Source organism: Pinus tabuliformis, chromosome 7, assembly GCF_031772625.1.
Source record: "Pinus tabuliformis cultivar Carrire ecotype Pingquan chromosome 7, CPIR1, whole genome shotgun sequence".
Taxonomy (NCBI): Eukaryota; Viridiplantae; Streptophyta; class Pinopsida; order Pinales; family Pinaceae; genus Pinus; species Pinus tabuliformis.
In genome coordinates, this window is record NC_142293.1 from 2,076,799,609 (window position 1) to 2,076,821,148 (window position 21,540).

Consider the following 21,540-nt stretch of genomic DNA (forward strand, 5'->3'; position numbering starts at 1 on the left):
CAATCAAGCATGCGAAAGAAGTTGGCAACATCAAGGGGCTCCAACTTTCGGATTCTGGACAGGCTTTGTCCCATCAACAATTTGTTGACGATACCATGCTGCAGGGAATCCCCATGGTCAAAGAAGCTCTAGCCTATAAACAAATCCTATGTGACTTTTCCATGGCTACAGGTATGGAAGTTAATCTCTCCAAATCTAAGATTTTTTTCTTTAATACCAATATTTCTATTCAGAGAAATATCTCCAGAATTCTGGGCTTTCTAAGGGATGTCCTTCCCTCCAAATATTTGGGAGTTCCTATAACTGATAAACCTTTGCACAAGAGCATTTGGGAGCCAGTAATTAACAAGATGTAGGATAAAATCAGGAAACGGACTACTTGATCTTTAAACTTAGCTAGTTGGTTAGTGCTTACAAAATCTGTTCTTCAATCTATCCTCGTCTTCATGCTATCAACCCTTCCAACTCCAAAAGGATTTTTGCAACAATTTAGAACCATTCAAAGAGACTTTCTTTGGGGTAAGGGGGAGCAGAGAAAGAAATGGACCTTGGTAGCCTGGGATAAGATTTGCAAACCTAAAGATCATGGGGGTCTTGGATTGGATGATCCGAAAGTACTAAGCAAAGTCTTAGGGGCCAAATTATGGTGGCATTAGGTAAAAGGTCCAAAGGCTCAGTGGGCTAGTATCTGGAAAGAAAATTATGCCAGCACTTGGCAAGACAATGGTCACATAAGGATGAATGGCATCATAAAAGGCTCACACATCTGGAATAAGGCCTGGGAGAATAGAAGCTTAGTACAAAAAATAGTTTCTGGGAAATCAGAGAGGGAGATCTTCCTTTGTTTTGGAGGATAAATGGCAATAAGAACCTACACTATTAAGAGAGGACTTTCTAGACCTCAAGAAAGAAACTGATACCAAAGGGTTTCTTAGGGTAAAATATTTTTGGGATCAAACCAATAGTGAAGGAAAATGGAGAACCTGGAAGAATATAGATTACAGAGATGATAGCCCCTTGAAAGAAAAAGTTGAGGCACTTCTGAAAATGTTGGACCAAAGGAAAATTTTAGTGACAGGTGGGCATGACCAACTTAGATGGGGTAACAATAATGAAGGTACATTCAGCCTTAAGGAGGCAAAATGCAAACTCCTTGAGCTGGACTCGAATGTATCAGATAGGATTTGGCAGAACCTATGGAGGCATCAAGGATGGATGAAGATCAAACTCTTCATGTGGCTGGTTCATCATAAGAAAATTCTGACTTGGGAAAACATTCGGAAGAGGGGTGTTCTGGGACCTTCCAAATGCCAGCTCTGTGAGGCCCAGGAGGAAACAATGGAGCACCTTCTCAATGATTGTATTTTCACCTCCAGTTTGTGGGATACTTTTTCCACTATTTTCTGATAGACAGACATGGACAAAGGAAGCATTATCAACACCCCAAATAACTGGAGATGAAAATTCTCTGATTATGAATTTCTTTGCTTAGCTTGGGCTTTAATGACCAGCTTCATAATATGGAATGTCTGGAAAGAAAGGAACAACAGAATCTTCAAAAATGAAAAAAGTTCCTCCCAACGCACTTTTGAGCAGATCTTAAGTCATCTTAAGGAGATGGTAGGTACTATTGTGAGAACTTCCCCAAAGAATCGACCTTCAGAAGCTGAAATGCAGATACTTCTTCAGTTGGCTATGCATGGGCTTATACCACAGGGCTTGGATAGGAAGGTAATGAAAGTGGATACTAAGTAGGATTACTAGCATGCCCCCCATGGGGTTTTTTGAAATGCAACATTGATGGGGCCTCAAAAGGCAACCTGGGTATTGTTGGCTTTGGAGGGGTGTTAAGGGATGAGAATAGTTGTATCCTTTTTATTTTCCATTGCCATCTGGGAAGAGCCACGAATAATATGGCGGAATTAATGGCTCTTGAGCATTGTTTAGAATTCCTGAAGCATAATAATCTCCAGAACATAATAGTTGAAGCTGATTCTGAGTTAATCATTAACTTGGTCAAGAGAATCAACTATGGCACGGAGCCAGAAAAAGTCTCAAAACACTGGAGTTTGCTTCAGGTCTTTCAACAGATTCAGCTTCACCTCATGGGCTTACGTACCGTGAGTTTTACCCATGTGCTAAGAATGACAAATAAATTGGTAGATATCTTGGCCAATCAAGGGGTGCTTTGCACCAAAAGCAAGGTCGAGCTAAGTTGGCAAGAGATGCCTCAGAATAGATTAAAGGCGTTATCTCAAGAACAGGCGGATGAGGACAGAATGGTGTCTTGCAACAGAGCCACAGAGACGAGGTCTAATTGATTTGGTCTATTGATGAAATGTTTTGGTTTATTTATGAAGTGTTATTTCTGAAGTGAGGTCATTTTGGGGATGCAGGTCACTGTCGGCCTCCTCAACCCTGGCAAGAACAAACATAGAAGTCTCTGGAGGAGGTTGCTTGGTAGACATTGTTTCTTGAATACAAGGTTGGACGGAGGAATTTTCAGCTTCCTTTGGTTCAGTAGCTCGAGGAGATGGGTTGATGTGAGGGATCGAATTCCTGGCTTTCTCGGCAGACTCAACCCCCCAGTTTTTCTCTCTGTGGTAGCAATACCGCTCGCAGGGTGGTTTCTGGATTATCGCAGGGCCTTCAATCTGGAAGCGTTTTTTCGGAGTTGGGAGCGATTCCACTCATGAAGCAACACGTGGCCAAGGGATGGGAAGGATTACTGCCCTCATCGCGCGGTAATTCTCAGTGCTTTTAGCGCGAGCGATATGTTCCACAGTCATTGGATCAAGCACGATGAATCTACGGTCAAGATTAAGTGAGCATGTTGGTGGGTCCAGGGCATTTATCGCGCAGACTCAAAAACCCTAGTTTTTCTTTCTGTGGTGGCAAGATCGCTCACTAGTTGGTTTCTGGTTTATCGCAGGGCCTTCAAGCTAAAAGTAGTTTTTCGGAGTTGGGACCGATTCCACTCACAAAGCAACATGTGGCCAAGGGACGGGAAGGAATACCGCCCTCATCGCACGGTAATTCTTGGTCCTTTTGGCGCGTGTGATATGTCCCACAGCCGTTGGATCAAACACGACGAATCCACGGTTAAGATTAAGCGTGCATGTTGGTGGGTCCAAGGCGTTTATCACATGGTCATTCTCCGTGCTTTTAGGTCTTGTGATATTATCCTCCGCCGTTTGATCTGGCGAGGAGATTCGATGATCGAGGTAAAGTATGCAGGTCCGGGTGTGCGTTATCTTCTGTGCTTGTTGCGCTTCATGATGGGTATCGGTGGATTGCGGCGGACTACATGCTCGAGGATTATTCCCCTATTCAGACTCTAAATCCTTTTAGAACAGTCCCAATTTCCTCATCGGTTCTGTTTCTAATTTTAAAGTGGGTGCATGTTCTCGCCCCGATTTAAGCCTCGGCCGTCTAATCTCTAAGGGGGGATTGAACGGTCTCGGCTTTTGTTTGTATTTAGTGGGTTTTGCAGTTTTGTTTGTGGGACCTTGTCTCGGCTTTTAAGCCTTTAGCTCGGTGACCTAGGCTTTAAGTGGTTTGATATTTCTTTGGCCCACAGTTCCTTTAGAACTGTTGTATTTTATGTAATTTGTTTTCCGATTTAATGAAATAGATGGTACGACTCTTGCTTTAGCAAAAAAAAAGAATCAATAAGATACCTCTAAAACATTTATTAATTAGTCAATAGAATAAGCCATGGGAATGGTTAGGTATATATTTTAATTTTCTTCATTTTTTTTTTGCTCTTTTTTGGTAAAAGGGAACAAAAATGAGAAAGCTAAAGAAAAACATAATAGATGGAAGGGAAACAATTTTCAACATCAAATGTCATCTAATAAATACTCGCAAGAAGAGGTTCCAATAATTTCTACTACTTTGCTTTATTGTAAGCAATAGTAAGCTCTAGAAAGCACATGCATATATTATTTCATAATCTAACTATAAGTTTGTAGGCAAGATGGATAATTGTTGTAAAGATACACTATTATTTTATTATGTAAAGGCAAACTTATTATATTTATGACAATGATATTAATTACTAGCTCTTTTCATTTCACTTCCACTAGTATAATTCAATAGTCAGTGATTGCTACATAGAGCATTACCAATTATATTTTAAATAATTATTTTAAACTTAATTCTAACACTATATGTAAATATCTTGTATTTTGTTTCCAAAACCATTTGAATAATAAAAATTAAACACTTAGTTGTATATCAATAATTACTTATAAAAAAATAAACTTAAATAATAATAAATAATTTAGTATTATAAATTATCTATTCATTTATGAATTTAGCATACTTATTTATGATTTTAATCAACTTAAACAAATAATTATTAAAAAGTAGTTAATATACTTATTTATTATTTTCTTTAAAAAATAATTATTTAAAAATAAAAATAATATTTCATATTCTAAATTCTAAATTAATTAAATAAATATTTACTATACAATTGTTACTTTTTGAAGTATTCATCTCATTTTTACAAATGCTCCTCCACTAAGATTAGTGAGAGTGGATGAGAAATCAAGTCAAAAAGAAATGTCAAATTCACTTAATGTGAGGACATGTATTAATGAGTTGAAAACTTTCTCAATTAATATTCATTTAAAATAAAAATATACATCATTATATTAACATATTTATTTTTAATTTAAATAAAAAATAAAATAATATTAAAGTCAATAATAAATTAACATGAATAATATATGATTTTTTTTACCCCTAAAAAGTGTTTTTGAATTCTATAAAAAAATAAAAAATTAATATGTTTTTAAAAACATAAAAAATTAAAAACAAAATTTCTTATTTTAATTTTTTTGTTGTTCCATATTTTTATTATTTTCATAATTAACAAATTAACTAGTATATGATTTTTTAACCCCTAAAAAATGTTTTTAAATTTTATAAAACCGAAAAAAAAATTAATGTGTTTAAAAAAAATTTAAAAAAATTAATTTTAATTTTAATTTTACTTTTTTTTTTCTTTCATATTTTTATTATTTGCATAATTAATCAAATTTAATAATATTAAATTACACATACGACTTTATTATATCTTTTAAGATACACTATTATTTAAATATAAAAGATAAGTGTGAGTCTTTTTCCTTGGATTAAAAAGATGCCCAAAATTGTTAGGCTTTGTACTTTGATGTTTGTTGGCCAAATCCTTTTAACAAATAATAAATTTAAAGTTAAAAAAAACACTTATTTGCAATTAATAAAGCCATATATTATAAATTTTATTTTAATTTGGAAAATGTTTAAGCACATGAATTTTGATGATGCAAAGACAACTGTCCAAAAAATTAAAAATTGTTATGCAATGCCTTTTCCAAGAGAAAATGGAGTACCTACAACATATATCTAATCACTAATCACAACACATAAATAACCTGCCATCACAACACATAAATAGTACAGTATAAAGCCCTCTTCAAATTTTGTAGTTTAACTATTTAATTTAATGTTTTCTCACATTAGATAAAGAAACTTGTAATGGAATGACGAATATTTCATAATTAGGGTTTAAAATTGGTTGACATATTCATTCAATTTTGTAAAAAAATAATTATAATTGAAAATTTTAGTTTCATGCATAGTTACCAAGTTAATTCATTTAATTTTTATGCATAGTGAAAATAAAAATTTAATAAGACAACTATTCATTTAGTTTTTATACTTACTTTTAAAGAATTTTTTATTTTTAATATAAAAATTAAACAAACATGTAAAAATTAATAACAAATCAAATTTATTAACACATCAAAATAATTTTGATATAAATAAAACTATGAATTTTTTAATCATTAATATATGATTTTTTTAATATCAATTACACCTATATTGCAAAACAAATAAGGAGAATTAAGTCAACGGTTTAATATTTTTAAACATCTATATAAACGGAGAATCACGCTCAACCGTTCAAATTCTACAATTGGATGACGAAACTAAAGCACAAAAAATGGAATACGAATTCTGGAAAACACAAATTAAAGAAAAATTTAGGAGAATCTGACGAATCGGACCGAATTTCAGCGTATCGGACCGAATTGTCGAATTTTCGAATTCTTCAACCTGATTCGCCGAATTCGGTAACTATGGTTTCATTAAAATTGATAAATCAACTATATAGATTATATTTGCACACAAAATGTGGCGGTAGGGGGTTGGTTTCCACGCCCCCGGCCGGTTTCGATTCTTGCTAAGGCTGCGCGAATGCTGCAGTATATGTTTGATTCCATTGCCACCCGGATAGCGATTAAATGTTTCGATGTGTTGGCTGTCAAATGCTGCAGTATATGTTTGATTCCATTGCCACCCGGATAGCGATTAAGGCTGCGCGAATGCTGCAGTATATGTTTGATTCCATTGCCACCCGGATAGCGATTAAATGTTTCGATGTGTTGGCTGTCAAATGCTGCAGTATATGTTTGATTCCATTGCCACCCGGATAGCTATTAAATGTTTCGATGTGTTGGCTGTCACGTTCTGAACGGATAAGTAACCGATAATACTTCTGTAGCGAACTAGCCCCTCTTAAACAATTATATAATCAAATTTCCAATAAACTTAAAAAGTTATAGTGAAATGGGGGCAGATGGAAAAAAGAATAATTGGAAATGTTACTTGCATTTGAAATTGATAACTCGCATTTTATCAAGCGCAGATTAGTTCTAAAAACTGTAAATGAAGATTTAATTGTAAACACCAATCATGACGTAATAAAAATATAGCTAATTCAACCAATCACAATTAAAAAATAATAATAATAATTCAAGAAATAAATTTATTTTATTTTATAAAATAAATCTTACACTTTGTTATTTGATTTTTAGTGCACTCAAACTTAACGCAACGGTCAACGCATTTTTGAACGCGTTCTACCCTGCGCGGCAGGGATAATAAATATAAAAGCACAAAATAGTGACTCGCTTTGTCAGTCGGTTTTAGACACCAGCGACGTCTTTCCCTATTATTTTAAAGAGGGAAATATTCGTTTTCCAGCTCGATCAACCCTCTCTCTGTAATCGCCAATTTCCCATTACAAATGAACTCAAAAGGAGCCCACTCTTGATAACGTTCACGCACCGTCAAAATGTTTATGTTTCCACCAAATTTGTGTACATATTGTAATAATATTATCACCAAATTTATTCCTTCTCTGCTTTGAGAATCTGCGCGGATAAACGCAGAAAATGGAATGGAAAGGAACTGTTTCAGTAAAAGCTTGACTTTGCTGCCTCAACCTTGTACAGCGCAAGCAAAATGACGAGTGCCATTTGCTGAGTAAGTGAATTATTTTAACTCTTCTTCGTATAAGCGCGATAAATATCTCGTCCTTCAAAAATTTATAGAACACTTGTACTCAAAATAACCCCCCCTTAATATGGCGAATCGATGACGACAACAAGACTGCTGATTTGCTCGTTTCACCAATGTTGAAATGCACGTAAAAGGAAGATAGCATGGAAGGAGGACTGGTTTACCAGTCCACAACGAAGCCAAACCGATTACGCAAGTTAAGTCGTCAGTCTTGATTTCTAGAATTTCCATAAATTCAAAAGTAGAGAAAATGTATGTGTTGTCACTGTCGTGGAGATCACTGAAACTTGAAGAACGTACATGTAATAAGTGTATAACAGCAAAGCATGTTATACATTTCTCCTCGGGTGTGCACTGGTAAAACGAATGAATGGGATATTTGCGCGAGGGATTTCTGTTAATTTTCACATTTGAAGATCGTTGGTGGGATATTGTTGACACTACAGGTAGTAAAAGCAACTATTTTTAAAATACCCCAGGAGCCAATGGAGGTACTTCAACCAGAATGGGCGACACAGGTGAGCTGCGCACTGGAGTGTTACAATGTAACTGTTGAGGAGGATGATGAGGACCCACGAAATATTAACATTCTAGAAATGGAAGGCTGTTGCGAGAGGACCCCGACATAACCGCACCGCTAAAAAGAGAGCAGGTAAACATTGGAACATAGGCGGAGCCAAAGTATGCAACCCTTGGGGACTATTGGGATGATGCCACAATGGATAAGGTCGATGATTTACTCCACGAGTATCAAGACTTGTTCCAAACCAAAATTACGAACTTAATGTTGGATCAGGTGCACAGCAATTAATTAAACACACATCAGAATAAATCAACAAACACATAAGGCACAGCTTTTAACGTGGTTCACCCAACCAATCTGGGCTACGTCCACCAAACATAGGCATCAGGAATATATTAATCAAAATTGGAGATTACATCATGAAATCCTCACACACTCTCTCTTGGCAAATCATCCGAATGACTGCCTGTTATATAGCATAGACAATCTAACAACGTCATAACTCCCTCACATCAAATATAGGAGGCATTAACTCCCTCCCAACAGCCTGGAGCTAATCTAGGAACTAAATCCCTATTGTTGTCATCCTTCAGAGATTTTTGCCTATTTGACTCAAACAGAAAATCTCAACAATCTCCACCTTGACAACAATTCGACTGATGCCCTGTTATTATTATTTTATCTTTTCTGCAAGCCAAGAGAAGCCAAACACCAGCGTAGCTTCTCCAACAAAAATGGTTTCGTGAACATGTCTGCACAGTTCTCCTTTGTATGCACCTTTTCAAGAGAAACTCCCCTTTCAGTGATAACCTGTCTTACAAAATGATATTTGATTGGAATATGCTTTGACTTACTATGATAGGCTGGATTTTTAGCCAAATGTATTGCACTTTGACTGTCACAAAGTAACCTGATGTTATCCTGTAACCTACCAAACTCACCAAGCAAACCTTTCAACCAAACTGCCTCTTTGCAAGCATGAGAAGCAGCAATGTATTCTGCTTCAGTAGTAGACAAAGCAACAATGTTCTGTAGCTTTGACATCCAGCTTATAGCTCCACCTGCAAGAGTAAAGACGTACCCTGAAGTTGATCTTCTCTTATCCAAGTCACCTGCAAAATCGGAATCAACATATCCGCAAACATATTCACTACTCTTATTGTAAGAAATACAATAACTACTTGTGCCTCTCAAGTACCGAAGCACCCATTTCACTGCTGACCAGTGCTCTTTACCCGGATTTGCCATGTACCTGCTGACAACCCCAACTGCATGAGAAATATCTGGTCGCGTACACACCATCGCATACATCAAACATCCTACTACATTGGCATAAGGAATTCGAGACATATAATCCTTTTCTTCATCTGTATTAGGACATAAACTCGAAGAAAGCTTAAAATGGGAAGCTAAAGGGATCGACACAGGCTTCACATTGTTCATACCAAACCTCAAAAGTATTTTTTCAACATACTTCTGTTGTGATAGCCACAGCTTACCATTACCCCTGTCTCTGAAAATCTCCATGCCCAAAATCTGTCTTGCCGCTCCTAGATCTTTCATATCAAACGTCCTTGCCATCTGAGTCTTCAACCTGTTGATTTCTTCAATGCTTTTGCTTGCTAAAAGCATATCGTCAACATACAATACCAAGATAATGAATATGCCATTATTCAACTGTTTGAAATAAACACAATGATCATATTCACTTCTAACATATTTCTGACTCAACATGAAAGAATCAAACTTCTTATACCACTGCGGAGGCGACTGCTTCAGGCCATATAATGACTTCTTGAGCCTACAGACAAATTTCGCATTGCGATGTTGAACAAACCCTTCCGGTTGTTCCATATATATTTCCTCATCTAAATCACCATGTAGAAATGCAGTCTTAACATCTAACTGCTGCAACTCCAAATCAAACAAAGCCACTAATGCTAACACAATTCTAATTGAAACAATTTTAACCACTGGTGAAAAAATCTCATGAAAGTCTATGCCAGCTTTCTGAGAAAACCCTTTTGCAACCAGCCGAGCTTTGTACCTGTTTTCCGTATCATTCACACCTCGTTTTAGCTTGAAGACCCACTTGCATCCCACAGTTTTCCTGCCTTTGGGAAGTTCAACCAGATCCCACGTGCCATTCTTACCTAAGGCCATCATTTCTTCCTTCATGGCTGCTTTCCATTTGTCACTATCTGAACCTTCTACAACGTCCTGATAACACAAAGGTTCATCATCATTAGCGATCAAAGCAACTGAATCATCATACCTTCTCGGACGGCGTTTGATCCTTGTAGATCTCCTTAAGAATGTTTCTGGTGCTTCCACAACTTGTTGTCTATCAAATGTAGGAATTTCTTCATGATCACCATCTGAGACCTGTTCATGTCCTCCATCTGAACCCTGTTCATAATCTGATTCTGAAACCTGTTCATGACTAGAATCTGAACTATGGTCGTTATGACTATCATTAGAAATGCTGTCAAACTGAATATGTTGGAAATCAGATACATCATCATGTTTCAATCTTCTATCTACATCTAACTGTACAAGAGAGGATTCATTAAACCTTACATCTCTGTTGATGATGATTTTGCGGGTAGTAGGATCCCACAATCTAAATCCCTTTGTTCCATCACCATACCCAACAAAGATATACCTTTTAGACTTTGGATCTAATTTAGTTCGTTGATGTTTAGGCACTAGAGCATATGCATCACAACCAAACACTCTGAGTTTAGAATAGTCACAAGGGTGTCCTGTCCATACCTCTTGCGGAACCTTGCAGTCTATTGCCGTTGATGGAGATCGATTTATCACATAACAAGCAGTTGCCACTGCTTCCGTCCACAACTCCTTCGGCAACCCAGCGTTACTCAGCATACACCTTGCTCTCTCTAGAAGAGTCCTGTTCATGCGTTCAGAAACTCCATTCTGCTGAGGAGTATAAACCGTGTTCTTATGTCTTTCGATCCCTGCATCCTTGCAATAGCTGTCAAACTCCTTGGAGGAAAACTCACCACCATTGTCAGTTCTTAAACATTTTATTGTTCTACCAGTGCTGTTTTCTACCAATGCTCTAAACTGGTTGAAAACTGTAAAAACATCAGACTTCTTTTTCAACATGTAGACCCAAACTTTCCGAGAAAAGTCATCAATGAATGATACAAAATAAGATGAGCCACCATATGACGCTGTAGGAGCTGGACCCCAAACATCTGAATGGATATAATCAAGTATACCTTTACTAGTATGTTTGCCTGTTTTAAACTTTTGTTTACTTTGTTTACCAAACAGACAATGTTTACAGAAATCCAATTTTCCAGATCTTAGATTAGGAAGTAACTTTCGGTCAGCCAAAATTTTCAATCCTCTTTCACTCATATGCCCCAATCTTTGATGCCATAAGTGAATGGAACTACTGTCATGTTCAGACACAGACACATGATCTGACCTAGTTCTACCTTCTAACTGAAATATATTTCCTACTTTCTTAGCTTTCATCACTAGTAAGATACCTTTGTAAATTTTCATAACTCCACCTTGAATTACAGTTTTATATCCATTTGAATCAAGTGCTCCTAATGAAATCAAATTTTTCCGTAAATCTGGTACATGCCTCACATCAGTTAATATTTTAGTTGTGCCATCAAACATTTGTAGTTGTATGCTTCCAATCCCAACAATATTACATGTTACATCATTACCCATGTACACAACACCATCATCAATTGATCTATATGTTTTAAACCAATCTTTATGTATACACATGTGGTTAGATGCCCCGGAATCTAACAACCAATGTTGATCATGTTTTGAAGCATTAACAGACAATACCTCATCACTCATACCTGAACCTGATACTGAACCTGTATCTGTGGTATTGGCTTCCTTCTTTTCTGTCGAAGAGCCCTCTTTATCAGCCTGCTTTGCTTCCAACAATCCTTTTTCAGATGTCCAGCCTTGCCACAATGCCAGCACTTCATCTTTGGCTTCTTTCCTTTGGATTTTGAACGAGAGTCGCTATGCTTTCCCCTGGAGTGTCTCTCTCGTGAGCGACCTCTGGCCATCATTACCTCTGATGTGGATGTGTCTGCATTCGACCTCTTCCTCGTCTCTTCAGCCAACAAGGCTCCAACAATATCGTCAAACTCAATTTCAAAATGGACACTGAGTTTTCGCCATTTGATATCACAATAATCTCCAAATATCCAACCAGCAATTTAAAAAATTGCCTATGCCTTTGATTTTACACAAAAAATCTGCCTATGCCTATCTGTCTTTGTCTTTAAATAAAACCAAAAACAAATAATATTAAAACCCCCTTACATTTTTAAAGCCATTTAATTTTGAAAAAACCATGTTACATATCCCTTATAACTCCTATGAAAATAAAGACGTGCTCTTTATTTAATGGCTTTTAAAAGTACATAGGTGCTCTTTATTTAATGGCTTTTAAAAGTACATACGTACTTCTCTGTGCTTCATTTGTGGTCTTCAATATATTTTAACTCCAACCAACCGCACTTCAACAGCAATTTAATAGAAAAGTTCAGCATGGAACCCGAGTCTAGTCACCAGCAATACGGACCACTCAATTCAAAAAAATGTGTGTTTATCAAAAAATCACACCGTGTTTTAAAATGGTCTTAGCGTTTAGAAAACAAAGAAATTCAGGCTCCAGCATTGGTCAACGCAGGTTTGTTAAAACAAAAGCAAAGCAAAAAATACCTCCACTGCGCCAATCCTCGATAACCTCTGGGAATTATTGGAAAGATAGGATGCCGAAACCCAAATAAATCAAAATAGGCGCACCGCACCAGGTATATCAACGCGCTGCTCCTCACCACGCCAGGACTGCCCAGCAAACGCACCAACATTTATATCAACGCGCTGCTCCTCACCACGCCAGGGCTGCCCAGCAAACGCACCAGCATTCACCTCAGCGGCTGCTCCTCACCACGCACAGCAAACGCACCAGCATTCAATACGCATCAACACGCAGGCAAGTTCACGCCCGCACCAGCTCTGGATATACACAGCAGTCACGCACGCAGCGCCTCCAATCAGCTCCTCCAGGCACCTCCAACATGCTCTGATACCAATTGTTGGATCAGGTGCACAGCAATTAATTAAACACACAGCAGAATAAATCAACAAACACATAAGGCACAGCTTTTAACGTGGTTCACCCAACCAATCTGGGCTACGTCCACCAAACATAGGCATCAGGAATATATTAATCAAAATTGGAGATTACATCATGAAATCCTCACACACTCTCTCTTGGCAAATCATCCGAATGACTGCCTGTTATATAGCATAGACAATCTAACAGCCTCATAACTCCCTCACATCAAATATAGGAGGCATTAACTCCCTCCCAACAGCCTGGAGCTAATCTAGGAACTAAATCCCTATTGTTGTCATCCTTCAGAGATTTTTGCCTATTTGACTCAGACAGAAAATCTCAACACTTAAAAGGGATCATTGGCAACTTAGGGATGATGAAGATCACCTGAAAATGTTGGCGGTCATGAAGCATACTCATTCACTAATGGGTTTTTAGGGTACCATCAAATCAAGATCATGCCGGATGACAGGAGCATAACAAACCTTCGCAACAATATGGGGCTGCTTTCAATACACCATTATGCCATTTGAATTGAAGAACGCGCCAGCCATCTTTTCGCGCATCATTGTGGCTGCGTTCAAAGAGTACATCCACAAGTTCTTGGAGGTCTATCTAGATGATCAAACTGTCTTTGGATTAGTTAAGCACCATGTAGCAAGCTTACACTTGATGTTGGATACTTACCGCTGACACCAGATTACGCTGAACCTTAAGAAGTGCACATTCCTCATTCCCTTTGGAAACCTGTTGGGACATGTGGTTTGCAAACAAGGACTAATAGTGGGCCTTGCAAAGATTGTCGTTATTCTAAATCTGAAAGCATCGCGAAGTGTTAAACAACTACGCGCTAGCTTGGGACACACCGAATACTATAGGAAGTTCATCAAAAGTTATGCCCAAATAACAACGCTGATGGAAAAGCTATTGAAAAAGGATGTTACATATTGATGGAATGATGATTGCATGAAGAGTTTGGATGTTCTGAAAGGGAAACTTGCCCCCAATCCAATCCCGGTCTTCCCAAAATGGGATGTGGAATTTCATGTACATGTTGATGCGTCGTGCATTGCACTGGGAGCAGTACTCACACAGGAGGGCGTGGATCACCCGATCGCATTTACAAGTCAGAGGTTGTCCAAAGCAGAAAAGAAATATTCCACCACCGAGTGTGAAGGGTTAGCGATGGTGTACCCACTCCAAAAATATCGACACTATTTTACTCGGAGGGCATTTCAAGATGTATACCGACCATTCAGCGTTGAAATACTTGGTCAGTAAGCCTGTGCTGGGGGGGCGCATATTCAGATGACTCTTACTGTTCCAAGAATATGATTTTGAGGTCATAATCAAGCCAGTACGCTTAAACGCAGGACCAGATTACTTGTCACGAATTGAGATGGGCGAGGAACCCACGAATTTGGAGAAAGGACTACCTGATGCACAACTCTTTGTAGTGCGTTTCGCAGATAGAGACTTCGAAGATATAATCCATTTTCTGACAACAGGTACTGTGCCGAAGGAATACTCAGTCCAACAAAAAAAGGAATTGGTGGTGCACGCGGCGGACTTTTTTGTCATCACGGGGCACCTATACAAAATGGGAAATGATGAGATATTGCAAAGATACGTACCTAAATTTGAACGAGGTCAGATCCTCGCGGAAGCACATGGGGGTGCTGTAGGAGGACATTATGCAGGACGTGCAACCACACAGAAAATTCTTCATGCAGGGTTATGGTGGCCAACCCTGCACCAGGATTTGAAAGCGCACTATAACGCCTGCGATATATGTCAAAGGATTGGAAAACCCTCGCGGAGGGATGATATGTGTTAAATCCACAAATGACACTACAACTGTTTGAAAAATGGGCAATCGACTTTGTGGGACCGATCAAACCTTAGGGAAAGATGGGCACGCACTACATCATCACTACGACAGAGTACCTGACATGATGGGTGGAAGCGCAACCGGTCAAATACTGCATGGCCGCTATCGCTGCAAAGTTTTTGTTCGAAAACTTGTTGACCCGATTCGACTATTCAAAAATCTTAATGAGTGATTGCGGAACACATTTCCTGAATGAAACCATCAGCGTGATCACAAAAAAGTTCCAAGTGTATCATCAGAAAAGTACATCATACCACCCACAAGCTAATGGGACAGTAGAGGCATTCAACAAAATATTGGAGGCTATGATGACCAAAGTGTGTAATGCGCAACGAAATGATTGGGACGTTCGCGTACTTGTCGTACTATGGGCTTTTAGGACAACGTGTAAGAAATTGATGGGATAGACACCTTTCCAGTTAGTTTATGGCATGGAAGCTGTCATGCAGATGATCCAGGTGGATATTGGTGGCCACCTGCCAGGTCCACCTGGACCCCCACCATTGTCTTTCTCAGCATTTTCAGTTTCCTTAATTGTAGCACAGTTTACTATTTTTAGCAGTTTTTCGGGTCCTGAACTTCCGGAGCCGTTTTGAGGCCCTAAACGACGTTTTTTTGGAATTCTGGGGCGACCAAGCCTTATGTTGCCTCCCAAAGTGGTAGTACTCGGATAGATCTTTCTAACGAGCTATCGTACGCGTCAAACGGAGATCGTATGCCAAAGTTACGACCCCGGGAAATTGATGTACCAATTTACCCAAACGGGGCCCACAATTTGGCGTTTCATCTTCTAGGGTTAGGTTTCGGTATGTGAAGGGTTTTCCATTGTTTCTCAACAAAAAATAGGCCTTCGAGCCTCATTGTAATACAGTTCGGAACAGTTCAGAGGCATGTAGCCGCACATCTCTTCTCAGAGATAGCTACCATCACCCTAGCTGGTTTATTTCCATTTCTGGTTGTATTCAGTATTTTCCATTAATGAAATGAATCATTATTTCCGCTGCATATATGTGTTTATGGTTATTGCATCTCTGTATTTATGGTTATCTCTGTAATCTATTGCGTTCCTGTTTAAATCCGGATCAGTGGTATCAGAGCGGTCTGCTTTTTCTCTGTTTTTCTTTGCATGTCCCCAACGAGGTCGGGATATAAGGAGTTAGGGCTTGAACTAGTCGAACCTTTGCAAGACCAGCCTCGCAAATCTCGACGACCTCCCATGGCGGATGAGAAGAAAGACAAGGGGGCAGGAGATCCTATCAAAATCTTGCTCGAAGAAGCGCTCGAGCGGCAAAGGAACGCGATGATGGATAGCTTTGCGCAGATCCTTCAGCGGATACCCAGAGGCGACGCATCGACTTCCAACAACGACTCTGGAAACGCCACGCCGTTTAAGGTACAAGTTAATTTTGAAATCCCCATATTCGAGGGTCAGATAGACGCAGATGCCGTAGATAAATGGTTAAATCTGCTAGAGGGTTATTTTTCTGTTCATGAATTTTCGAGCCGGGAAAAGATTGTTTTCGCTCTTCTCAAAGCAGCCCCCCACGTCAAGGACTGGTGGGAAACCTACTGCGAGCAGAAGGATGAAAGTACAGGCTCACTATTTTCAGCCGCACCCACTTGGAATGACTTCCAGGATGCCATCAAGGAGCAGTACTACCCTGTCGGAAGCTATGAGGACAAATACATCAAATGGACCACACTGCGACAGGGACGAGACCAAGATGTGCCAGAGTTCACAAACATTTTTCATACCCTTCGCACACAGTTGGGTATCAAAGATTCTGAGCTGCATCTGGTACTCAAATACCGCGGCTGCCTGCACAGATACATCCAGGAAGAGATGGTGTTCTTGAACATCTCCTCACTCGGCACAGCATACCGATACGCTGTCAAAATCGAGCAAAAGTTCAAACAGAAGAAGCGAGACTTTGGATCTGCAAATCCGAAGCCCAAAGGACAAAGCCAAGGCGGGGTGACCCAAGACAACCCGTCGAAGCCGCAAGAAAAGAACAACACCACGAAGCCGAAGAAGGACACAGGAAAGTGGTGTGAGTTCCACAAGAGTCCCACTCATAACACAAGTGAGTGTCGGACCAAGCAGTCGCTCGTGGCGGAGTTGAAGGCTTCCGAATCAGATGCATGTTCCGACCCTGAGCCAGAACTCGACAAAGGGAATGGCAAAGGGAAGCAGATCATTGATGCGGATCCCAGCGCCATTGTTGCCACCGCCAAGATCCAGAAAGATGAGCCCGAAAATCCAGAGGAAGGCGAGCGTCTTTTCCACTCACAGATGTGGGTGAAGGGTTCACCACTGCGATTCATTGTCGACAGTGGTAGCCAAAAGAACCTGGTTTCAGCAGAGGTCGTGAAGCAGTTGGGCCTACCGACTACACCGCACCCGCACCCGTACAGTATAGGGTGGCTTCACGAAGGACGAGATCTGAAAGTTCGCCAGCAGTGCCGCCTTCCCTACAGCATCAAGCCCTTCACTGACGAGGTATTATGTGATGTTACACCTCTGGATGTTTGTGATGTATTATTAGGCCAACCATACTTGTGGAGGCGACATGCTGTGTATGAGTCCAGGCCTCGTGCTGTCATTATTTCTTTGAATAATTCATTATACAGGATACCGGAGGTAGCCCCACCTACCGCCACATCTTTGATTACTACCAAGAATGGTAGCAAGCTCATATCACAGACCAGGAAATTCATCTGTCTGGTTCACTCCCAAAGTAAGGGGAAGATCGTTGCTACATCCATGACTCCTACAAAGGGTTCCTCCACGCAGCAGCAGCAGCAAAAGGATACGGTCATGACAAAACACAGGAACAACTTCTCCTCACCCACATGGGTACCACACAAGTTTCAGGTGGGCAACAAAGTCTGGTTGCATCGACAGAAAGAACGCCTTACCAGAACCCATCAGAAGCTCAGATCACTCGGACATGGTCTTTACAACAGTAACAAGGCTATGGGGAACAATGCTTTGGAGCACATCATTCCTCCATTCCTTCACTGGCACCAAATGTTCAATGTGGACCATCGTCAACCATGCTTCCCACCATCACTGGACACATCAGAGATTGCAGGACAAGTTCAGCAGATGGAGGAACTCAACGCAATGGGGACCATTGCTTCCTAAGGGGGGAGGAATGATCCAGGTGGATATTGGTGGCCACCTGCCAGGTCCACCTGGACCCCCACCATTGTCTTTCTCAGCATTTTCAGTTTCCTTAATTGTAGCACAGTTTACTATTTTTAGCAGTTTTTCGGGTCCTGAACTTCCGGAGCCGTTTTGAGGCCCTAAACGACGTTTTTTTTGGAATTCTGGGGCGACCAAGCTTTATGTTGCCTCCCAAAGTGGTAGTACTCGGATAGATCTTTCTAACGAGCTATCGTACGCGTCAAACGGAGATCGTATGCCAAAGTTACGACCCCGGGAAATTGATGTACCAATTTACCCAAACGGGGCCCACAATTTGGCGTTTCATCTTCTAGGGTTAGGTTTCGGTATGTGAAGGGTTTTCCATTGTTTCTCAACAATAAATAGGCCTTCGAGCCTCATTGTAATACAGTTCGGAACAGTTCAGAGGCATGTAGCCGCACATCTCTTCTCAGAGATAGCTACCATCGCCCTAGCTGGTTTATTTCCATTTCTGGTTGTATTCAGTATTTTCCATTAATGAAATGAATCATTATTTCCGCTGCATATATGTGTTTATGGTTATTGCATCTCTGTATTTATGGTTATCTCTGTAATCTATTGCGTTCCTGTTTAAATCCGGATCAGCAGATGGAATACATCGTACCTAGTCTGTGAATAGCAACGCTCACAGGGATGACGAACTGTGAAGCTCTAGAGGGAAGGCTCGTGCAATTGGAAGAAATCGAGGAGGAATGGTTTTTGGTTGGATTTCATCAGTAGGTACAAAAGCAGGGTGAAAAAGCCTGGCACAACCGCCATATCAAGTTGCGAAACTTCAAGGTAAATGACTTCGTGCTGCTGTATGATAGTAAGTTTGAAAAATTTCTAGGAAAATTCATAATGCACTGGCTAGGACCATACGTGGTCCTAGCCATTCCACGCTCCACGCTCTGCAGACTATTGCCGAAAGGGCCAGTAGTACCGGGATTTGTTTGGCTAAATCACCTTTGAACCTGGGTCAAGCCCCTACAAACCAATAGTTGCGTCCATGCTGTGTCTACTATCTATATGATTTTGGTTTTACCATGCTTGTTCATTGAGTTTGCTTTACTCTGAGTATGTGAATGCCTACCTCAATGATGATTATTGATATACATTTGCATTATAATCCTTGAATGTTCCTTGTAGGTTGCCAACCATTGGCTCTGATCCAATCCTTGGAATGATAAAGCGCTTCAATCTTTTAAAACTTATTCTACAAACTTCACACTTAAGGGGGCAATCTGTTACATGTCAATTTGTCACCATGACACTTGATCAATTTATGGGTCTTTTTACCATCCGTGAACATGTTTGAATGAAATCCCTTATAATTCAAACAACTAAAACTATCTTGCGATATATGACAAAATTTGGGGAAAATAACAGTCACATCTTGTTAAGTTTCACCTGCGCTGATTTTCCTAGCTTTTTCTGCACATTTGCTAGAATTAACTATGAGAACAGTGTAGTAATGCACTTTGTTTATCATTATAAACCCGCGCATGTGAATTAAAAAAAGTAAGAATAAATAAGTACATTCTAGAAACATAGTTGGTCGAATATTTCCCAACTGAAAGCTTCCATGTGATGACTATTTGAACTATAACCCTCAGATGATGCATCTTAGTCCTTTCCTCATGGAAATATAATCCCTCAATTAAGGGGTTTCATCGTCCTCTTTTGGATTTGAAACTTCTTCCTCTTGGCCTATAAAATGACTAAAGGATAGAGGGATTAAGAAGGTCAAAACTCAGAGAAGATAAACTTATGTTGTTAGTTTGAGATTGGAAAGCTTGTCATCTAAGGAGGAGATTGAAGGCATCTGGGAGGAACCTCATGACATCGAGGCGAAGGTTGTAAGGCTCCTCTTTATCTTTGATTAATACAAATGAACACTTTCTCCCATTGATTTGTCTGATTGGAATGATGAATGGTTTATAATTGTTTATAATTTTTATTAAGGCAAATTCAATTCCAAATTTCCTTAATCATTAGGTTAAGCTTTGTTTGAATTATTATATCGCATATGTTTTTTATCCTTTTATGGTCTATGATTGTAGGTCTTGTCAAGCATTAAAGAGTTGCATCAAATCATAACAAGGTGTCTTCATCGAGAATTTCATGAAATAGGTAAGAGGCTCATCCATTAGCCTTAATTCTTATAATTCAAACAAGTCCAACTTAGGGAAAGAGTCAATTCAATTGTCTTGCTTGTTTCTAGTTTCCATCAAGGATCTAGGGAGATCGCTCTTGTCCGCAAGAGGGATTTTTCTGGTGCAATAGATAGTATTCGTGATGTGACATCCAACATGTTTCCCATGTCATCTTGAAAATAACATCCTAGAAGAAACCAAGGGAGTGCTTTAAGAAACCATTAGGGTGAGGTTTCTCGGGTGATGTGGTAGGTGAAGGAAAATAGGTGTTTTCATGTGTGAATAGGAGATGTTGGGTAATAAAGGTATATGATACTTAGGAGTCTAAATCACCATAACAATAAAATCCTAGGAGTAACCAAAGGAGATCCCGCAGAAACCTTCAGGGAAATTATTTCAAGGCTATGTGGAAGGTAAAAGGGCAAGGTGAAGTGTGCAGAGAGAGGAAATACGGGTGGAAAGGGCACCCACTAGTTCATTTCATTCCTGCTATAAAATCCTGGAAGAAACAAGAGGGACTCCTAAGGAAACCTTTAGGGTAATCCTTATGGGGTTACGTGGCAAGTGGGCCATAGTTAAATGCATGTGAGTGTTTATTTCATATATTATATATGGTAAGTCTCAACTACGATGGTTTTATGAGTTCAATCTTATAATATATACATAAAAGTCTTTTCCAAGATGATTATTAAAACAAAATAACACCAAACTTTATAAAAATAAAAATAAAAACACTAGAAACTTAGGAATTTGAATTTTTTTGAGGGTTTTTTCAGTTTCATTTTATTTTTTAGGTAGATTTTAGAAGAAAGGATCCTTATTTTTATTATGATTTAAATACAAAAAATGGGAGTTGTTGTTTTACTGCAACAGGTTGTCACACAGAATATATATTGAGAAGGTGCTAAATAGGATCAAGACGAAGGATGCCAAACCTATTGGTACACCCTTAATAATCCACTTCAAACTCAATGTTGATTTGTGCCCTTTTGATGACAAGGAGGAAATGAGTAAAATCCCATGTGCTTCAACAATTGACAACTTGATGTATGCCATGGTATGTACTTAACTAGATATTGCATATGCAATGGGATTGGTAAGGAGATTCATTGTAAATTCAAACAAACAACCATTGGAAATCGGTAAAGTATATTTTGAGATATCATACGGGTACTAGTCATTATTGTTTCTATTTTGGTAATAATAATAATGTTATGCTTTAAGCTTATATAGATGAAATATCGCTAAATATTATGACATTAGAAATTATTCCACCACTGGTTA